Source organism: Phocoena phocoena, chromosome 4 (genome assembly GCF_963924675.1).
Source record: "Phocoena phocoena chromosome 4, mPhoPho1.1, whole genome shotgun sequence".
In the NCBI taxonomy this organism is placed as follows: Eukaryota; Metazoa; Chordata; class Mammalia; order Artiodactyla; family Phocoenidae; genus Phocoena; species Phocoena phocoena.
In genome coordinates, this window is record NC_089222.1 from 52,405,291 (window position 1) to 52,431,186 (window position 25,896).

A 25,896-nucleotide genomic window follows, 5' to 3' on the forward strand; every position below is an offset into this window, starting at 1 on the left:
AAAGTAAACTAGCAGTGACTCATTCTCCTGAATGACATTCTTCTTAATATATTAGTGAAACGCTGACATATTCTTTTAGAAATAGTTGGTAGACCTAGAGAATGCCAGGGATATGAAACATTTTTATTTTGCCAAAGCATGATATCCTTGTGGATAAGATGGTGATATTTATGCTGGATAATGGCATCATTCAATAGATTATTATGTCTAGATTATTATATCTAGATTATTATGAAAGTTTAATGGCTTGTCCTTAGTCCTTTTTGTGGATAATATTTCCATTAGTGACTAAGATTAAGAGATTGAAAGGATGCCTATAAATGTTTTAGATGGCATAAATTTTACCTAACAAAGAATAATATCACTGATAACAGAAGCAAAATTCAAAATGATATGGGCAGGTTAAAAATCTTATGTTACGGATTCTAAAAATCAGTTTTACAAATATAATCATGGCTTGAGTGTGGCATGTGGAAAAAGTCTGAATATTTTAACTAATCACAAGCTAAACATGATAGGACAATATGATAGAGCTACAAAAACTGTACATAAAATTTATGTTAAATGAATCAAAGGCATTCTGTTCAAATGATAAATGATATTTCCACTGAATTCTGCTTTAGCTATATAGACACATCTGTGGGAATCACAACCATTTTGGGTTGTGTCTAGAGTGTCCAGTGGATCTAGAGAACATAGTGTGTCAAGAATATAGAATGAAATTGATATGTTTAGAGAGTAAAGTAAGATTAGTGGAGACTAAGTAAGTACTTTCAGATACAAAGGCCTGCCATGTGGAAAATAGAATAATTATTCTATGTAAAAACAGATGAGATCTGGCAAAACCCAGTATTATAGAGTTACAGATAGTTCAATTCAAGATAAGGAGGGACTTAATAACCAGTGATGCAATAGGCTTTGAGAAGAGTTTCCTTTTACTGGAATCACTGAAGTGATATTTAGAATGCCATCTGTCAGGATGTGTAGAAGAAATTCTTGACTGAGTGGGAGATTAGGCTAAATGACTTTCAAGGATATTCACAAAAAATCTCTTAGAATACGTTGTTGATCACTGTGAAGGGTCTGAGTGTCCCCCCACTTTCAGGCTCACAAGTTAACATGACATAGTTTCATGGGTACTTGTAGAAGACCTGAACCTCCAAGGCTAGAGACAAAGGACAGTTTCTTACTCATAGCAACAGCAGTAGCCAATGTATCAGTCTTTTGTTGTACTGGTTCCTTGAGCTGAAATTCCCAGATAGCAATGCAAAGAAATCCAGGTGCAGCCTTCATATTTCAGTAGGTTGCATTATAGGAGAGGAATCCTGAGCTTAGAGAATACAGATGTTTTATAATGGATTGTAAGCATGCCTGTTTATAGGTCTAGAGGGAGACACTATCTTCATCTTTCAAGCCTATAAGCAGACTTGCCTTTTCTTCCAAGGTTGTTTATCACACAGTCATCTTTGAAACGATAGTTCAGAGCAAAGGCCAGTCAACGCCTTGTTTACAACCCAAGGAGAATTGTCTCCCCACATAGATAATTTTTGTTCAGATAGGCAAGCAGTGTTTGTTACGTTCATACCATTAACAAATAAAGAGTTCATAACAAGGTCCAAAAAATTAAGATATTGTAGAAAAATCTCAGAATACCTAATATTGAAGAATGAGTGATTATTTTATTATTTATTTATGTTCTGTTTTAGGTAGATTTTAAGGCGGCTTATAGAATATTTATGAAGTTAAGTCAAAATAAATGTGCATTTAAAGAATGGATAAGATGGTAAATTTTACATTACATGTGTTTCATCACAATTAAAAATAAAAAAATAACTGAATGAGGAAAGCAAGATTAAATGTAGGGAAGTTAAGCTGACACCTAGATGACGTTAGTACATAAAAGACGTGTCACAAGATTCTAAGAGTTTGGTTGACATGGACTACATGTTTTCTTCTAGGTTTGCTGGTAGCTAATGGAAGGAAGGGCATAGAGTTTGTTTTAAGTAAGCCAGTTGCTCAATTCAAATATTTTTTGTAGCACAACAGGACAGATCACCTTATCCAGAGATGTCCTATAATGTAACAATCTGTGTCCTAAGTAACAGATTTACAGAAAGATCAGCAATTGTTCCATGTGGTTGCTTCTTAGAACTTCTTTCCCCATGGACTGTTGGTATAATACCAAATCTCAATCTAGTAACCAGAATTCCTGGGTGGGTGAAAGGAATAGGAATGTAAAGGAAACTTAAGCAATAGTGCTGTCACTACACAAGGGTTCAATGAAATCTTAGTGGTTGTATTTTATTTGGTCACTTGCTTCACTACGAAAGATTGATAATTAGAATTAAAAGCCAAAATAAAATATAACAGTCCTTAACGTATTGAGAAGAATCGAGAAGTCCATGTACTCTCTTTAAATATCTTACATTGACAAGCAAGACAGAACAATGAAATGACCCAATTTAATTTACATGGGATAAATGGAACTATTTTATGAAGTATTAGAGCATAAAATTAGAATTAAAGGCATTGGCTTTTGAAATAAGAAATTTACAGTAGATTGTTGTCAAATAATGCATATAGCTCTGCCAATTAGTGGCAAAGCATGTTTTTACAAAAGTATGAAAGCAAACTTAACTCTTTAGGGAAACAACAACAAGAAATCATTCTCAACTATTTCTAGAGATCCCAGCATGTACATAGCACAGCAGAAGAAAACAAATTTAAAGAAGAAGCCAAATAGGGGAGTAACTTGAATGTCATCCCTGATGTTTTATCCCCCAAATTACAATTAATTATATGTGGAAAATATTGAATTATGGAATTACTCAAGTGAGCAACAAATACCTCATTTCTCGACATGACCAAGAGTCAATAGGATAAATAGCTTAAAAAATTGCTATATTGTCACAGTTCTGAAAAATATATAGTTAGAAGGGAGATGTTATATTGTATGTCCTTGTTATAAAGCTAATAGTGAATACACATTAAATAATGACTAGGATCAATGTTTAAGTATATTTTACTTTAGAATTTGAGAATGAGATTTCCTTGTTTAGAAAACTAGAGTGAAGATTAGGGGAATCAAATAACAGGTTTAATGGGTCATCAATACCAAGAAATAGGAACCCTTTAGAAGGAGCTTTTAGGGCTTCCATATTTTTCCATATTCATTTTAGTCTTCCATATTCTTCATCAACATGAATATCATCAGTTAACGTATATCAAATAATCATCAAAAATATGACACCTTACTGGATCTTTAGAAGTGTGCAGTGATACGCCTTTTTTGACCAACGGAGACCATTTCTTTTTCTCTCTATTTCTTTTAGTTTTTTCACTCTATTATTTACTCTGTATTGGAGACCTCTAGCAAATTCGTGACACATAATGGGCATTCAATGAATGTTTGTGGAATAAAGCAACGTTACTAAGTGACTGAACACAGTCTTCCTCAGGAGCCACCAGAGAACCCAATCTTGTCTAAGATTCGCTGGGAGATCTACATGTGTTTTGACCTGAATATACTCAGGTCTTCTCTCCACTGACTTTTGCACCTATATGCTGTTTGAATGTCAGCTTTACACAATTTCATAATCCCTGTGTGCAGATGTGATGAGGGATGAAAGGCAGTTTATGTAATAAAAGGATGTAGAGATATAGATAAGTAGACCCTTTGAAAAAAATTCCCACTACAAAATTAGTTTTCATAATTTGAAAACCCCACATTTTTGTAGACTGTAATTGTGTCTTCCCATTTTTTTTCTCCATCTGTCAAATACCTAGATAGAGTAAACATGAAACGGATTCCCATTTATTTTTCATCTACATTGTAAGCCAAAGACTGTCCAGTAAAAGCTGTTAGTAAATCACTTGGTCAGTTCTCCCAACAAAACAGTCTTTAAGTACTACAGTATATCAACCTATCTTTTGACATTTTCAGTTTTTGTTCTTGACGTTTTCTCTTAAAAAAGAATACAGTGTTGGCCCTATTATCTTTTCTGTAGGGTTCATGAGCCAAATACCAGCTATTAACTCTCTTGTAGAAAAGCTATCAAGTTTCAGAAACCAAAGCTGTAGATGTAAAGCCCTGTTCATCTGTCTGTGTAATATTGAGTTGGAGTAGTCGTGGCGGTGGCTCAAGAACAGCGTGACAAATAGCACATGTTTTTTTCTATTCTCTGTGTCACTTGGGTGGGCTGCATTTTAGAATGATTGCTTTGAAAAGTACAATTACTAAATTCCCCTCTGTTCTAACCTACCAGAAATTACTTATGATTCATTCAGCAACAATTATTGAGAGTAAACCATGTGCCAGACACTGTACAGGTTCTAAAGAAAAGAACCAGAAGGGTAAACACATACTTAAACTAATATTTTGAGTAGCCCCATTGTATGGAAATAAATGTCTGCCTGCATTCTATTATTTTTCATGCTGTCTTCAACCAGCAATTATGCAAGAATCTTTAAAATGAACTGAAATAAATTATAGTGAATTCTACTATATCGTTTTACTGGATAATGAAATGGGATGCTTATTTCTTTTAAAATATGAGAATTAGAGGGATTTTTGATAGCACAGTCAAAACTATTCATATATTAAGTATTAAAATTGTTCATATTGACATCATGATATTTTGATCTGGAGACTAATAAATGTCTTCCAGGAACAGTACTTTACCTACGATAAAGCCCCCTTTTGCTCCTATACCAAAGGATAAATATTAATGTGACTCATGCTTGATGAAACATTTGGACTTCTGACAATTGCCTGTGATCTTCCTTTGTTGAATTAACAAAATTAGTGGAAATGTACCACAACGAGCATTGCATTTATGTATAGGGTGACCATTCCAGCCAAACCCTTAGTTTATATACTGTATTATAGTTTACAAATTGAAAGCCAAATTTGAATTAGATATGGACTTTGATTATGGGAAAGGCTCTCGATTTTGGATACAGTGTTTATTTATAGACCAAATAAGTGGAGTCACCACTCAAAGTGACTCCAATTAGGGAAGTCTACTAATTACTAATACTGTAAATGAGAATATTAATGGCTTCTCTTTGAAATTCAAAGGGGTTTTCTAATATGTTTATTAACTCTTTGTTGACAAAGGTGACTAAATCTCCTGTCTTAATATCCAGTTCTCTTTGTCTGGAAGTACTGTGTCTCAACCTGTTGTGACCTGTGCCAAAAAAGGTGTCATCTCACATTACTTTGGAAAGAATACATTTTCCAGATATCTTTAAAAGTGCTGCCATTTCTGTGAATATAATACAACAGCATATATTTGTTTGTTTGTTTGTTTAAAAAGCTATGTTAGGTTCTAAGCAACTAGCCTCCAAAAGAAGTCTTAATCCAATTGTAAAAATTATAGAAATACACACATAACCAACAGTAAATAAAGTGAAACTTGAAACAGTTGTGGGCACATGAAAGCAACGGAAAAAACCAAAAGGTTTGTGTAGAGGATATAAAATGACAGGAAACTGCAAACTTTGGAAAGACGTCTGGACGAAGTGAGTCTTGAGCTGCACTTTGAAGTGATTACATTTAGGGAAGAGAGGTAGAAAATCCAAATTGGAAGAGTGGCCCCCAAATATCTTGGTGATAGAGTATGGTAAACTGTAATAAAAAGTGCCATGTAAATTTGCTTAGCTAAAGTAATAAATTCACTATAGGGGAAGGCAGAATCCTATTAAGGATTTGTTCATTCGTTAAAAGATTTTTAATTTTATGGAAGAAATTACTAAGGCTTTAGGGATTACATAGCAAGCACATGATAGAAACATTTTTTTAAACATCTTTATTGGTGTATAATTGCTTTACAATGTTGTGTTAGTTTCTGCTGTATAACAAAGTGAATCAGCTATACGTATACCTATATCCCCATATCTTCTCCCTCTTGCGTCTCCCCTCCCACTGTGATTATCCCACCTCTCTAGGTGGTCGCAAAGCACCGAGCTGATCTCCCCGTGCTATGTGGCTGCTTCCAACTAGCGATAGTGTATTTCCATGCCACTCTCTCACTTCGTCCCACTTTACCCTTCCCCCTCCCCGTGTCCTCAAGTCCATTCTCCACGTCTGTGTCTTTATTCCTGTTCTGCCCCTAGGTACATCAGAACCATTTTTTTTTTTATTCCATATATATATATGTGTTAGCATACGGTATTTGTTTTTCTCTTTCTGACTTGCTTCACTCTGTATGACAGACTCAAGGTCCATCCAACTCACTACAAGTAACTCAATTTTGTTTCTTTTTATGGCTGAGTAATATCCCATTGTATATATGTGCCACATCTTCTTTATCCATTCATCTGTCAGTGGACACTTGGGTTGCTTCCATGTCCTGGCTATTGTAACTAGTGCTGCAATGAACATTGTGGTACATGGCTCTTTTTGAATTATGGTTTTCTCAGTGTATGTGCCCAGTAGTGGGATTGCTGGGTCACGTGATAGTTCAATTTTTAGTTTTTTAAGGAACCTCCATACTATTCTCCATAGAGGCTGTATCAATTTACATTCCCACCTACAGTGCAAGAGGGTCCCCTTTTCTCCACACCCTCTCCAGCATTTATTGTTTGTAGATTTTTTGATGATGGCCATTCTGACTGGTGTGAAGTAATACCTCATTTAGAAACACTTTTTAAGAAGACAGTCATTGCAACTATTCTGAAGAAAGATGAGAGATACAAAGGCTGGGAGGATCCTAAGTATGTATGCTATAAACTGGTGTAGTGGTTCTCAAAGTGTGGTCTTCAGATTGCCAAGGGGGGTGTTACAATATTATTATTATTTTTATAATAATGTTAAGATATCGTTTTCCTTTTTCACTGTGTTGATATTCGCACTGATGTTGCAAAAGCCATGGTGGGTAAAACTGATGGCTCTTTTGCAGGAATCAAATCAGTGATAGCAAACGGTTGTAGAGAAATTGAGTGTATTCTTCACCATTGTATGCACTTGCCGCCCCCAAAATTACATATCTCAACCCTTGAGTATGTGTCTTTTCAATATTTGGTGTGATGAGATGGGACATATGCAGAAAACCCCTCTGTCCAGCATAACAAGCTAAGATGGCTGCCTTGAGGAAAAGCACTTGTGCACTCTCGCCATTGTTTGCATCTGTGAGCTGACCTAGATGCTGTTTCCATGGAACATCATGTTTTACTTGGAAGAACAACTAGCAAACTAATTATCAGACTTGGAATTTGGCATACATTTCTTGAAAATGAAATGAGTGTGCCTGTCACTTAAAGGAACACAACTGACAGTATTTATTGCCAGTGCTAAAAGTTTGAGCTTTCAAGCAAAAATTAGAATTTTGGAAAACTTATATCTGTCACTGTGAGCTTGACAGCCACCCAATGCTTAAAGACTTTTCTGATGATACTGGTGATATTAACATGTGGGATTTTTGAAATTTACTATTGCATAATAGAAATCTGCAAGTGATGCATTATTTCCCACATAACCAATGTATGATGTTACTAACTCATGCATGGGTAAACAACCCATTCAAAGTGTAAGGAAGACCAATGGCTTTTAATGAAGCAGAGTACAGGTTGATCGATATGGTTTCAGAATCCGCATTGCAATTAATTTTTAAGAAACTACTGCTTGTGAAGTCTTGGTATATTATCAAAGAAGAATATTCAGGATTATCTGAAAAGTCTATTAACATTCTCTTTCCTTTTCTAACAATACATCTTGTGTCAGACTGGATTTCTTCATATAGTTCAACCATACTGCAACAGATTGAATGCAGAATCAGATATGAGAACCCAGTTTTCTTTTATGATGCCATATATTAAAGAGATTTGCAAAAATGTAGAACAATGCTACTCCTGTGAGCATTTAAAAATATATTTTTAATAAAGTATGCATTTTATGTTAGCGTATAATGGGTTTATTGTTATTAAACTGGTAACTGTATATTTTTAAGTTTATAATTAAAATTTTATTTTTTAATATGATAAACCTTTCTAAATATAACCTACATAAAGCAAAAAAAATCTCTGGGATCCTCAGTAGTGTGTAAAAATATAATGGGGTCAGAAGACCAGTTTGAGGACCACTGTACAAGTAAACTTTGCATGAAGGCTTTAACTACAAGAAAGAAGATGAAGAGGCACTTGGGACATACTTGTTTAATAATTTCCATTATATCACACTATCCTTTTGCCCTCAGTCTTAAAACCAAATACCTTTCCCCCTTCTTTTTTGGGGTCTGTATATGTGATTTATCAATGTTATTCTCATATTATTTTCTTTCAGCAAAAACCAAAAACTGCTTTCTCAGAGCCTGTATGTATTGAACAGGTTCTATAAGGAAAGTTTATGGGAACTAAAAGTCTAAAAAATAAAAAAGAATGAGGTTAAATACATAGTAAAGTTATATTATTAGATTTCTTTCTTCTCCTAATCTCTTATTGTGAAACACTTAAAAAAAAACCAAATACTGCTGTGAAATTAACTGTCTTCTGTGGGAAAATCATCTTTCCTATTAAAAGCTTAATAATTGTTAATATCATAAGACCATGTATATCTAATTACTAAATTATTTTGCCCCAGGTGACCTAGGAAAGACAAATGGTCTGCGTTTCCTCCAGTGAATAAGATTCGTTTTTTTTTTTTTCTTTTTTTTTTTTAAACATCTTTATTGGGGTATAATTGCTTTACAATGGTGTGTTAGTTTCTGCTTTATAACAAAGTGAATCAGCTATACATATACATATGTTCCCATATGTCTTCCCTCTTGCGTCTCCCTCCCTCCCACTCTCCCCATCCCACCCCTCCAGGCTGTCACAAAGCACCGAGCTAATATCCCTGTGCCTTGCGGCTGCTTCCCCCTAGCTATCTACCTTACTATGTTTGTTAGTGTGTATATGTCCATGACTCTCTCTCGCCCTGTCAAAACTCACCCTTCCCCCTCCCCATATCCTCAAGTCCCTTCTCCAGTAGGTCTGCGTCTTTATTCCTGTATTACCCCTAGGTTCTTCATGACTTTTTTTTCCCTTAAATTCCATATATATGTGTTAGCATACGGTATTTGTCTTTTTCTTTCTGACTTACTTCACTCTGTATGACAGACTCTAGGTCTATCCATCTCATTACAAATAGCTCAATTTCATTTCTTTTTAAGGCTGAGTAATATTCCATTGTGTATATGTGCCACATCTTCTTTATCCATTCATCCGATGATGGGCGCTTCGGTTGTTTCCATCTCTGGGCTATTGTAAATAGAGCTGCAATGAACATTTTGGTACATGACTCTTTTTGAATTTTGGTTTTCTCAGGGTATATGCCCAGTAGTGGGATTGCTGGGTCATATGGTAATTCTATTTGTAGTTTTTTAAGGAACCTCCATACTGTTCTCCATAGTGGCTGAACCAATTCACATTCCCACCAGCAGTGCAAGAGTGTCCCCTTTTCTCCACACCCTCTCCAGCATTTATTGTTTCTAGATTTTTTGATGATGGCCATTTTGACTGGTGTGAGATGATATCTCATTGTAGTTTTGATTTGCATTTCTCTAATGATTAATGATGTTGAGCATTCTTTCATGTGTTTGTTGGCATTCTGTATATCTTCTTTGGAGAAATGTCTATTTAGGTCTTCTGCCCATTTTTGGATGGGGTTGTTTGTTTTTTTGTTATTGAGCTGCATGAGCTGCTTGTAAATTTTGGAGATTAATCCTTTGTCAGTTGCTTCATTTGCAAATGTTTTCTCCCATTCTGAGGATTGTCTTTTGGTCTTGATTATGGTTTCCTTTGCTGTGCAAAAGCTTTGAAGTTTCATTAGGTCCCATTTTTTTATTTTTGTTTTTATTTCCATTACTCTAGGAGGTGGGTCAGAAAGGATCTTGCTGTGATTTATGTCATAGAGTGTTCTTCCTATGTTTTCCTCTAAGAGTTTGATAGTTTCTGGCCTTACATTTAGGTCTTTAATCCATTTTGAGCTTATTTTTGTGTATGGTGTTAGGGAGTGATCTAATCTCATACTTTTACATGTACCTGTCCAGTTTTCCCAGCACCATTTATTGAAGAGGCTGTCCTTTCTCCACTGTACATTCCTGCCTCCTTTATCAAAGATAAGGTGTCCATATGTGCGTGGGTTTATCTCTGGGCTTTCTATCCTGTTCCACTGATCTATCTTTCTGTTTTTGTTCCAGTACCATACTGTCTTGATTACTGTTGCTTTGTAGTATAGTCTGAAGTCAGGGAGCCTGATTCCTCCAGCTCCTTTTTTTGTTCTCGATTCTTAAGAAATGTATATGTCACAGCTCTGACCTGTGAGCAGAGCATAGGCAATGCCACTAAGGAGTCATCTCTTCTTTAACGGTTGTAACTTAACATATGTCTGCTCTTCAGACTTCTATGAAAAATCAGGAAAGGTCACAGGATGAACATGAGGAATTCTTGCTATAGCAACAAAAGAGGAAATGAGAAAGGGTTTGGGTAAATACAGCAGTAACAGTAAAATCTCAGAATCTGCAAAATGCTTGTTGAGGCTAGTACTCTGTTGTAAATGATATAAAATATTAATGGAATATCCATGAAAATTCCATATCCATGAAATACACATTCGTCAGTTGTGAAAAAGTAAGATGGATAGGAGAGTTGTACTTTTATTTGTAAGGTAGTCAGCTCTTTTAAGGCAAACTGTGAGAGTGAGAGCAAGTCAGGCTCACCCAACACGAGATTTCTATCTGGAATCCAAAGAAGTAAAGAGAAAATTTTAAATATCAAACACAGGCTGGCGAGAGCTGTGAAATGAAAAGGGGTAGGCATCTAGGCTATGTTTTTCACCTTCTCCAAACTGACCTGTTCCAGGTTTCTTTCTTGCTACTTGTAGCCCTATATGTAATGGCCTATTTTGTGACTTCCCCAAGGATCCCCAGAAAGACCTGTAGGACTGAGAGTGTGAGAAAACATTGAAGGAAGTTGCTTTGAGAATAAGACTGAAATGTCAATTTTACATTTTAGTCTATGGGAAGCAGAATCAGTAGGAATAAGCTTTAATCCCTTAAAATGGTGTTGGTTGAATTTGGAAATGTGGATAGTCCTCCATTTTCCCTCAAAGTTAATTATTTCTAACATTTTTTGGACATCTAATATTCACCAGGAGCTTGTATTTCCCTAGACTTTCTCACTTTTAGGTCTTAAACTAGTCCATTTTTTAACGATGTGTGTGGAAATCTTTTTGCACGTAAATGCAACAATTAGGAGGCTAAAAACAACCACGTGAGGACTATCAAAATAGTTTTCACTTTGTTGATGAACACTGTTAACTAGAGCAAATATGCTCTTGAAAAGAAGTTTGTGAATTCTAGAATCTTGTAAAATTTTAGGTTAGTCACATGATGTGTTTGAAAATAAAACACGATGGAGACTTTAAGGTTAAGATTTGCACAAACAGGAGGAGCTTCAAGATGGCGGAAGAGTAAGACGGGGAGATCACCTTCCTCCCCACAAATACATCAGAGATACATCTACTCGTGGAACAACTCCTACAGAACACTTACTCAATGCTGGCAGAAGACCTCAGACCTCCCAAAAGGCAAGAAACTCCCGATGTACCTGGATGGGGCAAAAGAAAAAGAAAAAACAGAGACAAAAGAAAAGGGACGGGACCCACATCAGTGGGAGGGAGCTGTGAAGGAGGAAAGGTTTCCACACACTAGGAAGCCCCTTCGCGGGCGGAGACTGCGGGTGGCAGAGGGGGGAGCTTCGAAGCCGCGGAGGAGAGTGCAACAGGAGTGCGGGAGACAAAGTGGAGAGGATCGGTGCCGACTGGCACTCACCAGCTGGAGAGGCTTGTCTGCTCACCCGCCGGGACGGGCGGGGGCTGGGAGCTGAGGCTCGGCTTCGGTTGGATTCCATGGAGAGGACTGGGGTTGGCTACGTGAACACAGCCTGAAGGGGGCTAGTGCGCCACGGCTAGCCAGGAGGGAATCCGGGAAAAGGTCTGAACTGCCGAAGAGGCAAGAGACTTTGTCTTGCCTGTTTCCTGGTGCGTAAGGAAAGGGGATTAAGAGCAGGCTTAAAGCAGCTCCAGAGACCTGCGCGAGCCGTGGCTATCACCATGGACCCCAGAGATACTCATGTGGAATACCTAAATAGACCAAGAATCACCCCAAATTGAGAAGGTGGACTTTGGGAGCAAAGATATATATGTATATATTTTCCCCTTTTTCTCTTTCTGTGAATGTATATGAGTATGCTTCTGTGTGTGATTTTGTCTGTATAGCTTTGCTTTTACCATTGGTCCTAGGGTTCTGTCTGTCCGTTTGTTTTTTAGTATAGTTTTCAGTGCTTGTTATCATTCGTGGATTTGTTCTTTGGTTTGGTTCTTTTCTTTCTTTCTTTTTTTTTAATTACTTAAAATTTTTTCCTTAGTAATTATTTTGTTTTTTATTTTAATAACGTTTATTTTATTTTATCTCTCCCTTCGTTCCTTCGTTCCTTCCTCCTTTTTCTTCTGAGCCATGTGGATGACAGCCCCTTGGTGCTCCAGCCAGGTGTCAGGGCTGTGCCTCTGATGTGGGAGAGCCAAGTTCAGGACATTGGTCCACCAGGGACCTCCCAGTTCCATGTAATATCAAACGGCGAAAATCTCCCAGAGATCTCCATCTCAACACCAGCACCCAGCTTCACTCAACAACCAGCAAGCTACAGTGCTGGACACCCTATGCCAAACAACTAGCAAGGCAGAAACACAACCCCACCCATTAGCAGAGAGGCTGCCTAAAATCATAATAAGGTCACAGACACCCCAAAAAACACCATCAGATGTGGACCTGCCCAAGAGAAAGACAAGATCCAGCCTCATCCACCAGAACACAGGCACCAGTCCCCTCCACCAGGAAGCCTACACAACTCACTTGAACCAACCTTAGCCACTGGGGCACACACCAAAAACAACGGGAACTATGAACCTGCAGCCTGTGAAAAGGAGACCCCCAAACACAGTAAGTTAAGCAAAATGAGAAATCAAAGAAACATACAGCAGATGAAGGAGCAAGGTAAAAACCCACCAGACCTAACAAATGAAGAGGAAGTAGGCAGTCTACCTGAAAAAGATTTCAGAATAATGATAGTGAAGATGATCTAAAATCTTGGGAATAGAATGGAGAAAATACAAGAAACGTTTAACAAGGATGTAGAAAAACAAAAGAGCGAACAAACAATCATGAACAACACAATAAATGAAATTAAACATTTTCTTGAAGGGATCAATAGCAGAATAACTGAGGCAGAAGAACGGATAAGTGACCTGGAAGATAAAATAGTGGAAATAACTACTGCAGAGAAGAATAAAGAAAAAAAGAATGAAAAGAATTGAGGAGACTCTCAGAGACCTCTGGGACAATAGTAAATGCACGAACATTCGAATTATAGGGGTCCCAGAAGAAGAGGAAAAAGAAAGGGACTGAGAAAATATTTGAAGAGATTGTAGTTGAAAACTTCCCTAATATGGGTAAGGAAATAGTTAATCAAGTCCAGGAAGCACAGAGAGTCCCATACAGGATAAATCCAAGGAGAAACACACCAAGACACAGATTAATCAAACTATCAAAAATTAAATACAAAGAAAAAATATGAAAAGCAGAAAGGGAAGAACAACAAGTAACACGTAAGGGAATCCCCATAAGGTTAACAGCTGAACTTTCAGCAGAAACTCTGCAAGCCAGAAGGGAGTGGCAGGACATATTTAAAGTGATGAAGGAGAAAAACCGACAACCAAGATTACTCTACCCAGCAAGGACCTCATTCAGATTTGATGGAGAAATTAAAACCTTTCCAGACAAGCAAAAGATAAGAGAATTGAGCACCACCAAACCAGCTTTATAACAAATGCTAAAGGAACATCTCTAGGCAGTAAAAACAAGAGAAGGAAAAGACGTACAATAATAAACCGAAAACAATTAAGAAATGGTAATAGGAACATACATATCAATAATTATCTTAAATGTAAATGGACTAAATGCTCCAACCAAAAGACATAGACTGAATGGATGGATACAAAAACAAGACCCATATATATGCTGTCTAGAGGAGACCCACTTCAGACCTAGGGACACATACAGACTGAAAGTGATGCGATGGAAAAAGATATTCCATGCAAATGGAATTCAAAAGAAAGCTGGAATAGCAATTCTCATATCAGACAAAATAGACTTTAAAACAAAACTATTACAAGAGACAAAGAAGGGCACTACATAATGATCAAAGGATCACTCCAAGAAGAAGATATAACATTTGTAAATATTTATGCACCCAACATAGGAGCACCTCAACATATAAGGCAAATGCTAACAGCCATAAAAGGGGAAATTGACAGTAACACAATCATAGTAGGGAACTTTAACACCACACTTTCACCAATGGACAGACCATCCAAAATGAAAATAAATAAGGAAACACAAACTTTACATGATACACTAAACAAGACGGACTTAATTGATATTTATAGGACATTCCATCCAAAAACAACAAAATACACTTTCTTCCCAAGTGCTCATGGAACATTCTCCAGGATAGATCATATCTAGGGTCACAAGTGAAGCCTCGGTAAATTTAACAAAATTGAAATCGTATCAAGTATCTTTTCTGACCACAACGCTATTAGACTAGATGTCAATTACAGGAAAAAAATCTGTAAAAAATACAAACACATGGAGGCTAAACAATACACTACTTAATAACCAAGAGATCACTGAAGAAATCAAAGAGGAATCAAAAAATACCTAGAAACAAATGACAATGAAAACATGACGACCCAAAACCTATGGGATGCAGCAAAAGCAGTTCTAAGAGGGAAGTTTATAGCAATACAATCCTACCTTAAGAAACAAGAAGCATCTCAAATAAACAACCTAACCTTACGCCTAAAACAATTAGAGAAAGAAGAACAAATAAACCCCAAATTTAGCAGAAGGAAAGAAATCATAAAGATCAGATCAGAAATAAATGAAAAGAAATGAAGGAAACAATAGCAAAGATCAATAAAACTAAAAGCTGGTTCTTTGAGAAGATAAACAAAATCGATAAATCATTAGCCAGACTTATCAGGAAAAAAAAGGGAGAGGACTCAAATCAATAGAATTAGAAATGAAAAAGGAGAAGTAACAACTGACACTGCAGAAATACAAAGGATCATGAGAGATTACTACAAGCAACTCTATGCCAATCAAATGGACAACCTGGAAGAAATGGACAAATTCTTAGAAATGCACAACCTTCCAAGAAGGAACCAGGAAGAAATAGAAAATATGAACAGACCAATCATAAACACTGAAATTGAAACTGTGATTAAAAATCTTCCAATGGACAAAAGCCCAGGACCAGATGGCTTCACAGGTAAATTCTATCAAACATTTAGAGAAGAGCTAACACCTCTCCTTTGCAAACTCTTCCAAAATATAGCAGAGGGAGGAGCACTCCCAAACTCATTCTACAAGGCCACCATCACAATGATACCAATACCAGACAAAGATGTCACAAAGAAAGAAAACTACAGACCAATATCACTGATGAACATAGATGCAAAAGTCTTCAACAAAATACTAGCGAACAGAATCCAGCAGCACATTAAAAGGATCATACACCATGATCAAGTGGGGTTTATCCCAGGAATGCAAGGATTCTTCAATATGTGCAAATCGGTCAATGTGATAAACCGTATTAATGAACTGAAGGAGAGAAAACATATGATCATCTCAATAGATGCAGAGAGAGCTTTGGACAAAATTCAACAGCAGTTTATGATAAAAACCCTCCAGAAAGTAGGCATAGAGGGAACTGACCTCAACATAATAAAGGCCATATATGACACACCCACAGCCAACATCGTCCTCAATGGTGAAACACTGAAACCATTTCCACTAAGATCAAGAACAAAACAAGGTTGCCCCCTCTCACCACTATTTTTCAACGTAGTCTTGGAAGTTTTAGCTGCAGCAATCAGAAGAAAAAGAAATAAAAGGAATCCAAATCAGAAAAGAAGAAGTAAAGCTGTCACTGTTTGCACATGACATGATACTATACATAGAGAATCCTAAAGACGCTACCAGAAAACTACTAGAGCTAATCAATGAATTTGATAAAGAGCAGGATACAAAATTAATGCACAGAAATCTCTTGCATTCCTATGCACTAATGATAAAAAATCAGAAAGAGAAATTAAGGAAACACTCCCATTTACCATTGCAACAAAAAGAATAGAATACCTAGGAATAAACCTACCTAAGGAGACTAAAGACCTGTATGCAGAAAATTGTAAGACACTGATAAAAGAAATTAAAGATGATACAAATAGATGGAGAGATATACCATGTTCTTGGATTGGAAGAATCAACATTGTGAAAATGACTCTACTACCCAAAGCAATCTACAGATTCAATGCAATCCCTGTCAAACTACCATCGTCATTTTTCACAGAAGTAGAACAGAACATTTCACAATTTGTATGGAAACACAAAAGACCCCGAATAGCCAAAGCAATCTTGAGCAAGAAAAACAGAGCTGGAGGAATCAGGCTCCCTGATTTTGGACTATACTACAAAGCTACAGTAATCAAGACAGTGTGGTACTGGCAGAAAAACAGAAATATCGATCAATGGAACAGGATAGAAAGCCAAGAGATAAACCCACGCATATATGGTCACTTTATCTTTGGTAAAGGAGGCAAGAATATCCAGTGGAGGAAAGACAGCCTCTTCAATAAGTGGTGCTGAAAACTGGAGAGCTACATGTAAAAGAGTGAAATTAGAACACTCCCCAACACCATACACAAAAATAAACTCAAGATGGATGAAAGAGCTAAATGTAAGGCCGGACACTATCAACCTCTTAGAGGAAAACATAGGCAGAACACTGTATGACATAAATCACAGCAAGATCCTTTTTGACCCACCTACTAGAGAAATGGAAATAAAAACAAAAATAAACTAATGGGACCTAATGAAACTTCAAATGTTTTGCACAGCAAAGGAAACCATAAATAAGATGAAAAGACAACCCTCAGAATGGAGAAAATATTTGCATATGAAGCAACTGACAAAGGATCAATCTCCAAAATTTACAAGCAGCTCATGCAGCTCAATATGAAAAAAACAAACAACCCAATCCAAAAATGGGCAGAAGATGTAAATAGACATTTCTCCGAAGAAGATATACAGATTGACAACAAACACATGAAAGAATGCTCAACATCGTTAACCATTAGAGAAATTCAAATCAAAACTACAGTGTGATATCATCTCACACTGATCAGAATGGCCATCTTCAAAAAATCTACAAACGATAAATGCTGGAGAGGGTGTGGAGAAAAGGGAACTCTCATACACTGTTGGTGGGAATGTAAATGGATACAGCCACTATGGAGAACAGTATGCAGGTTCCTTATAAAACTAAAAATAGAACTACCACATGACCCAGTAATCCCACTACTGGGCATATACCCTGAGAAAACCATTATTCAAAAAGAGTCCTGTAGCACAATATTCATTGCAGCTCTATTTACAATAGCCAGGACATGGAAGCAACTTAGGTGTCCATCGACAGATGAATGGATAAAGAAGATGTGGCACACATATACAATGGAATATTACTCAGCCATAAAAAGAAATGATATCGAGTTATTTGTAGTGAGGTGGATGGACCTAGAGTCTGACATGCAGAGTGAAGTAAGTCAGAAAGAGGAAAACAAATACCGTATGCTAACACATTATATGGAACCAAAAAAAAAAAAAAGGGCATGAAGAACCTAGGGACAAGACGAGAATGAAGACGCAGACCTACTAGAGAATGGACTTGAGGACATGGGGAGGGGAAGGCGTAAGCTTGGAAAAAGTGAGAGAGTGGTAGTGTATATATGGACATATATACACTACCAAATGTAAAGTAGATAGCTAGTGGGAAGCAGTCGCATAGCACAGGGAGATCAGCTCGGTGCTTTGTGACCAGCTAGAAGGGTGGGATAGGGAGGGTGGGAGGGAGGGAGATGCAAGAGGAAAGAGATATGGGGATATATGTATATGTATAACTGATCCACTTTGTTATAAACAGAATCTATCACACCATTGTAAAGCAATTATACTCCAATAAAAACGTTAAAATAAAAAAATTAAATCACTTTTTTGACTGTAGGACTCTTCACAGGCTTAATGTGCTAGTGTGCTTGATAAACCTGTAAGAAAGGATTAGGGTTTCCTGTTTCATGAACTTCTAGACCGGAGTCCTTTTCTTTTTCATGGAACATCTTGCAGGACAGATGGAATAGTTTTAGAAACTCTGATTTAGTAAACAAAAGAAAAAAAAAAGATTTGCACAAACATTTTCCATTTTCAAAACACTTTCTTTTTTAAATTAATCTTTATTGGAGTATAGTTGCTTTACAATGTTTTGTTAATTTCTGCTGTACAGCAAAGTGAATCAGCTATACATATATCACCTCTTTTTTTGGATTTCCTTCCAATTTAGGTTACCACAGAGCATTGGGTAGAGTTCCCTGTGCTATACAGTATGTTATCATTAGGTATCTATTTTATACATAGTATTGATAGTGTATATATGTCAATCCCAATCTCCCAATTCATCCCACCCTGTGCTCCCCCCCACCCCCGCAAAACACTTTCATATCTATAATATCCTTTCACCCCCTTTACAAGTGTATAGGAAGGTATTGTTATTATCCCTTGTTCAGAGATACAGAAACTGAGTCAAAGATAAGTTAAATGACTTGTGAAAGTCAAGGTAACTCAATGATGTGCAGAGATTCAAATCCAGGACTTTGGTTTCTGAAGCTTGTTTCACTACATTACAAGCAAACTTGCAGCTCCTCTATTCTTCTTTACTTGTAGTAACAGAATTAGCCCTTTAAAATCTAGAACATTTTAAAAAATCAATTGACCTTTCAGGAAGTAGGAACAAACATTTCATCTTTCTCATTATGTGTACTTAACCCAGGCCACACCAATTACAAATCTTAGAACATTTCAAAATTCTAAGTACAACAATACTTTTAATATCCCAGTGAGAATTTACAGAGGAAGAAATTGCAGAAAGGCTAAGTGACTTGTTCATCCCATCAGAATGGATTTTAAAGCTGGTGTACAAAGCACCGAGCTGATCTCCTTGTGCTGTGTAACTGCTTTCCAGTAGGTTGTGACCACCTAGAGGGGTGGGATAAGGAGGGGTTATGGGGATATATGTACGCATATAGCTGATTTTCTGTGTTATACAGCAGAAACTAACACAACACTGTAAGCAATTATACTCCAATAAAGATGTTAAGAAAAAAAGCTGCTGTATTAGAAAGTGAGAAATATAAAAGAATCCTCTTAAATAATGTAAGAACAGAGCCACCCACAAGGAGTGTCTGTGCAGCCTTCTTGCCAGCTTTGAGGACCGAAACGAACGTTTCCTGAAGGCAGTACTCAGCATGGGAACTGTGCATTAGCGCTGTCTGTTCTGTTTTCCAAGAACCATATGGAAATCAAAAACAAGGGAATAAACCAACAATAACTGGTAGATTTACGTTTCATAGAGGTCCTGATTGACAGATGCATTGTTGCATCAGATACCACTCCCATACACTAACATACTGCTTCTTAATTTATGAACCATTTTTATCTCAATGAGTAAGTGGAAAGGAAAGATAAAAGCTGAATAGATAACTGACCTCAGAGTTAAGACTAGCCTAAATTGTTAGAAGAAAAAGAGTGGAAGCTAGGATAAGAAATAAAACACCAAGCAAGATGATTGTAAAGTAAAATGCGGTCAACTTGAATGTAAGGGTAGGAGGTGATGTGTTCCGGTGAGGAGCCATGGGAGGAATGGCAAAGGGTCATGGAGGCAGTAGAGGAATGCTGTAGGTGGGGTTATTTTAATTAATCTATTGCAGGCTTTGTTATAATGAAAAGTGGTACAGATATAACCATGAAAGGTTGTAAATACGTTTACATATTTACATTATTATATTTGTTTATATTACTCTGTAATATAAACAGAGTATGATCCTTTTATCACATCTTTTGCAACTTGGACAGGCAACTCAAGGAATCTGACCCAGCTTCAGAACCTGCCTATAATTGAAAACTTAAGAAGGGGTCAATAACTTTTGTGGTTTTTTTCTGTTTGTTTGTTTGTTTGCCTTTGCTACGTGTTCAAATTTTCCTGTCATATCAGACATGGTCATTGTTATCTCTTCCTTTTCCTCCTCCCATTCCTCTCTTCCTCTCTTCCCTTCCCCTCCTTCTCCTCCTTTCCTCCTTCTGCAGAAAATAAATTTCTAATAAGGTATCTGAGCCATCAGTGTCCTATTTCTTGGGTTCTTACTAAGATAAGCACATAATGACTCTGGGACATTTAGCCATTTATATTCCTTGGGTAATATATGGCCACGTTTAATTGTTTTCTGGAATTTATTAGCTTTAATCTTCATTATCTTTTTTCTTATTATTTATTTCTTTCAGAAATAAGGCCATGTATTTACCTTACAGGGCTATTTTTATTGATTCATGTGATGATCACAAAGAAGAGGCAGGCTTCAGGTAAAGGAAGGGTGAAAACTGGTAATTATGTTAGAATCTTGTGATGTAAAAGCTATGTTGCATCAATATTGTAGTTACCTTGCCAAGCTAAGCATTATTATCCACAGATCATACACGAGGAAATCAAGGCTTTTGCAAAACAACCAGTGAAATGGTAGTTGCACCTAGATTTTCTAATTACAGGGAAAATGCCCACCACATCCCACTGCCACCACCGTCAGTATGGGAACCCCTTCAAATTTTAAAGATGCTATGATTTTCATAATTTAGGATGAAATGTGATGACAGCCAGAATATCTAGAAGAAAGAAAAATTACTGTGATATCATAGATTTGCTGGGATGTAGTTCCTTCATCTGTAAATGGTAGTAAGGAAACTTTCTCAGGAAGTTATTTGGAAGGATTAACTGAAATGGCATATGAAATGCCTAATTCACACCTGCTACCTGGCAGGTGTTCAATAAATGCTTGTTCTTGTTCCTGCTCGAGAACAATTGCTTAACGTGGTCAGCGTTGCACTGCAGAGAGGTATTGTACCTGTTCTCTGCAGTATGATAACAGTGAACACAATCTTTGCCCTTCCATAGAAATTGGTATGTTTTATATTCCTTTTTAGGGTTGAAAGGAAAACTTGGAGTGTTTAATACAATCTTCAGTGAAAGCATCTTTTTATTGCATAGGTAAATATATTTTTATGAGGGTAAAATAGAAAGAGACATAAATGTACTAATGATTCGTACAGTATTTTAATATGCCTAACTTCTCAAAGAGGCAAAGTGCCTACTTGCTAAAAGTCCAACCTGATATCCTTAAAATGGCATGCCGTGATTTCCCCTTGTTTTCTCTGCACTTGCAAGCTCATGCAAACATACAGGCATACACGGGCACACAAACACATACAGACTATGCTTATTTCATTCAACTGAAAGTAACACCCTGTAATTTAGGGAACACAGAGGATAGAAATAGGAAGAGCAGGGATATTTAAACTGAAGCCCTTTCCTTAAGAGTTTAGAAAAACAGCATGGATAACGTAATGTCTTTTTATGAATGGCAATGTCATCAAAATAGTCACCCATATGTTTTCTCAAAGCAAAGCACTGTGAGGTACCCAGGGTTATGTATATTTCAGGTAAGATCACATCTTTTTCTTTTGTGTTCCTATTATTATCCCCCTATAAGTAGTATCAACACTGATACTTAGTAGCCTAAACATGTTTTCATAAGAAACTGGCTCCAGCAATGTCCTCTTTTGTTTTACTGTTAGTATTGTGGTTTTAAGTTCACCTAAGATTGTGAGAATTGTTTTGTTTCATCGAATGCTATTGACTTGTTGAATTTAATGGCCACTTTTTTTTCTTTTAGCTTAGCTATTTTAATTTCCCCTAAGTTTTATTGAGGCATACTTGCCAAAAACTGTATGTATTCAAGGTGGAAAATGTAATAGTTTGATACACGTATACATTGTGAAATGACTACTACAATCACTTAACACACCTATCACCTCACATCTCACATAGTTACCTTTTTTTTTTTTTTTCCCCAGTGTGGTGAGAACTCTCAGCATCTTTTTATCAAATTTCAAGTATACAATACAGTATTATTAACTATAGTCACCATGCTGAAAGTTTATGCCCTTTGACGAATATCTCCACATTTCCCCCACCTTCAGGCCCTAGCAACAAATATTTAACTCTCTGGTTCTCTGCGTTAGACTTTTTAGATTCCACATATAAGTGAGATCATACAGTGTTTGTCTTTCTGTGTCTGGCTTATTTTACTTAGTTTAATGTCCTCTGGGTTCATTCATATTGTCACAAATTGCAGGATTCCCTACTTTTTTATGGCTGAATAATATTGTGTGTGTGTATGTATCTATTTCACATTTTCTTTATCCATTCATCTGTCAACAGACACTTAGATTGTTTTACATCTTGGGTATTGTGAATAATGTTGTAGTGAACATGGGAGTGCAGATGTTTTTTCAAGATACTGACTTTGTTTCTTTGGCTATATGTCCAGCAGTGGGATTGCTGGATCATATTGTAGTTCCTTTAACATTTTTTGAGGAACCTCCATATTGTTTTCCATTTTGGCTATAGCAGTTTACATTCCCAACAACAGTGCACAAGGGTTCTCTTTTTCCGCATCGTTGCTAATACTTGTTATCTTGCCTTTTTGATAATAGCCATTCTAACGGGTCTGAGGTGGTAGTTCATTGTTTTGATATGCATTTCCCTGATGATTAGTGATGCTCATATATCTGTTGGCCATTTTAATGTCTTCTTTGGAAAAATGTCTGTTCCAATCTTTTGCCCATTTTTAAAAGCAGCGTTTTTTGTTTTTTTTTGCTATTGAGTTGTAAGAGTTCCATATATATATATATTAATTTTTAACATCTTTATTGGAGTATAATTGCTTTACAGTGGTGTGTTGGTTTCTGCTTTATAACAAAGTGAATCAGCTATACATATATCCCCATATCTCTTCCCTCTATATTTTGGATGTCTAACTCCTTGCCATGGTTTGCAACCCCTAATATATGGTTTGCAAATATTTTCTTTTATTTCATAGGTTGCCTTTTCATTTTGTTATTTCCTTTGCTGTGCATAAGTTTTTAGTTTGACATAGCCCCACTTATTTATTTTTGCTTTTGTTGCCTGTGCTTTTGGTGTCATATCCAAAACATCACTGCCAAGACCAATGTCAAAGAGATTTCCCCCTATGATTTCTTGTAGGAGTTTTATAGTTTCAGGTCTTAAGTCTTTAATCCATTTTGAGTTGATTTTTGTATATGGTATAATATAAGGGTCTAATTTCATTCTTTTGCCTGTGGATATCCAGTTTTTTCAATGTCATTTATTAAATAGACTATCCTTTTCTCATTTTGTATTCTTGACATCCTTGTCTTAGACTCATTGACCATATACATGTGGATTTACTTCTGGGCTCTTTATTCTTTTCCATTGGTCTGTGTGCCTGTTTATATGCCAGTACCATTATGGTTTGATAGCTTTGTAATATAGTTTGAAGTCAGGAAGTTGATGCCTTCAGCTCTGTTCTTCTTTCTCAAGATTGTTTTGGCTATTCAGTTTTTTTGTGGTTCCACATGAATTTTGACTGATTTTTTTCTACTTCTTTGAAAAATGCCATTGAACTTTTTTATATTTAGTGTATAAATCTACACTAAATCTATAGATTTCTTTGGGTAGTATGGAATTTTAACAATATTTATTCTTCCAATCCATGAATACAGGATACCTTTCTATTTATTTGTGTCTTCTTCCATCTTTCATCAAAGTCTTACAGTTTTCAGTGTACTAGTATTTCATCTCCTTAGTTAAATTTATTCCTAAGTATTATTTATTATTTTTGATGCTACTGTAAATAAGATTGTTTTCTTAATTTCTTTTTTGGTTAGTCACTGTTGTGTATAGAAATGCAAATAATTTTTGTATATTAATTTTGTATCCGGCAACTTTGCTGAATTCATTATTGGTTCTAACAATTTCTTTGTGGAGGCTTTAAGGCTTTCTATTTATAAGATCATATCATCTGCAAATAGAGACAGTTTTGCTTCTTCCTTTCTTATTTGCATGGCTTTTATTTCTTTTTCTTGCCTAATTGCTCTGTATAGGACTTCCAGCACTATGTTGAATTAAAAATGGCAAGAATCAGAATCCTTATCTTGTTCCTGATCTTAGAGGAAGAACTTTCAGCTTTTTACTGTTGAGTATGATGGTCATATATTGTCTTTATTATGTTGAGGTACATTCCTTTTATACCTAATTTGTTGAGAGTTTTTATCATGAAAGAATGTTAAATTTTGTCAAATGCTTTTTTCCTGCATCTATTCAGATGATCATATAATTTTTATCTTTTATTTTCTTAAGGTGATCTATCATGTTTGTTAATTTGTGTATGTCCTGGGAACCTTGCATCCCAAGAATAGATCTCACTTGATTATGATGTGTGATCCTTTCAATGTGCTGTTGAATTTGCTTTGCTAGTATTTTCTTCAGGAATTTTGCATCTATGTTCATTAAGGATATTGACCTGTAAATTTCCTTTCTTGTAGTGTCCTTATTTGTCTTTGGTATTAGAGTAATGCTGGCCTTGTAAAATTAGTTTGGAAGTATTTCCTCCTCTTCTATTTTTGAAAGAGTTTGAGAAGGACTGATGTTAATTATTTAAATGTTCGGTATAATTCACTAGTGAAGCCATCTGGTCCTAGTCTTTTCTTTGTTGGGGGGCTTTTGATTGCTGCTTCACAATGCATACTTATTATTAGTCTGTTCAGATTTTCTATTTCTTCATGATGTTTTTCATGGCAGATTGTATGTTTCTAGGAATTTGTCCATGTCTTCTAGGCTATCCCATTTGTTGGTGTATAATATTTCATAGTAGTCTCTTATGATCCTTTGTATTTCTGTGATATAAGCTGTAATGTCTTCTCGTTCATTTATAATTTTGAGTCCTCTCTCTTTTTTTGGTTAGTCTCGCTAAAATTTTGTCAATTTTATTTATCTTTTCAAAACATCTTCTAGTTTTGTTGATTTTTTACATTGTTTTTCTAGTCTCTTTTTCATCCGTTTTGCTCCAATCTTTATTATTTCCTTCGTTCTGCTAAATTTGGGCTTAGTTTGTTCTTCTTTTTCAAGATCCTTGAGGTGTAAAGTTAGCTTGTTTATTTGACATCTTCCTTTTTTCTTAATGTAGTTGTTTACTGCTATAAATTTCCCTCTTAGAACTGCTTTTGCTGCATTACATAAGTTTTTGGTATGTTGTGTTTTCATTTTTGTTTGTCTCAAGATATTTTCTGATTTCTTTTTTATTGGATTTTCCAGAGTATGTTGTTTAATTTACATGTATTTCTGAATTTATCAATATTCCTCCCATTATTATTCCTAGTTTTATATCATTGTGGTTGGCAAGGGATACTTTATATGATATCAATCTTCATTAATTTGTTAAGACTTGCTTTGTGGGCTAACATATGATCTATCCTGGAGAATGTTCTGTGTGTGCTTGGAAAAAATGTGTATTCTTGTGCTGTTCGATGGAATGTTCTGTATATGTTAATTATATCAATTTAGTCTATAGTGTTATTCAAGTCTGTTTTTTCCTTATTGATTTTCTGTCTGGATAATCTATCCATTATTGAGAGTGGGGTATTGAAGTTCCCTACTATTATTGTATTGCTGTCTATTTATTCCTTCAGTCTGTTAATGTTTGCCTTAAATATTTAGGTGCTCCAATGTTGGCTTCTATTGGTTTCCCAGGCTGATGAGATTACCTGCAGAATTACAGCTGAGATGGATTAGAGCTAGGTT

General features: G+C 36.1%; 1 protein-coding gene across 1 annotated transcript in view; it reads right to left on the reverse strand.

Moving 5' to 3' along the window:
• The window catches only part of SPATA16 (spermatogenesis associated 16), a 225,920-nt gene that overhangs the window by 135,419 nt on the left and 64,605 nt on the right, over positions 1 to 25,896 (reverse strand). The gene's annotated exons all lie outside the window — the stretch shown is intronic.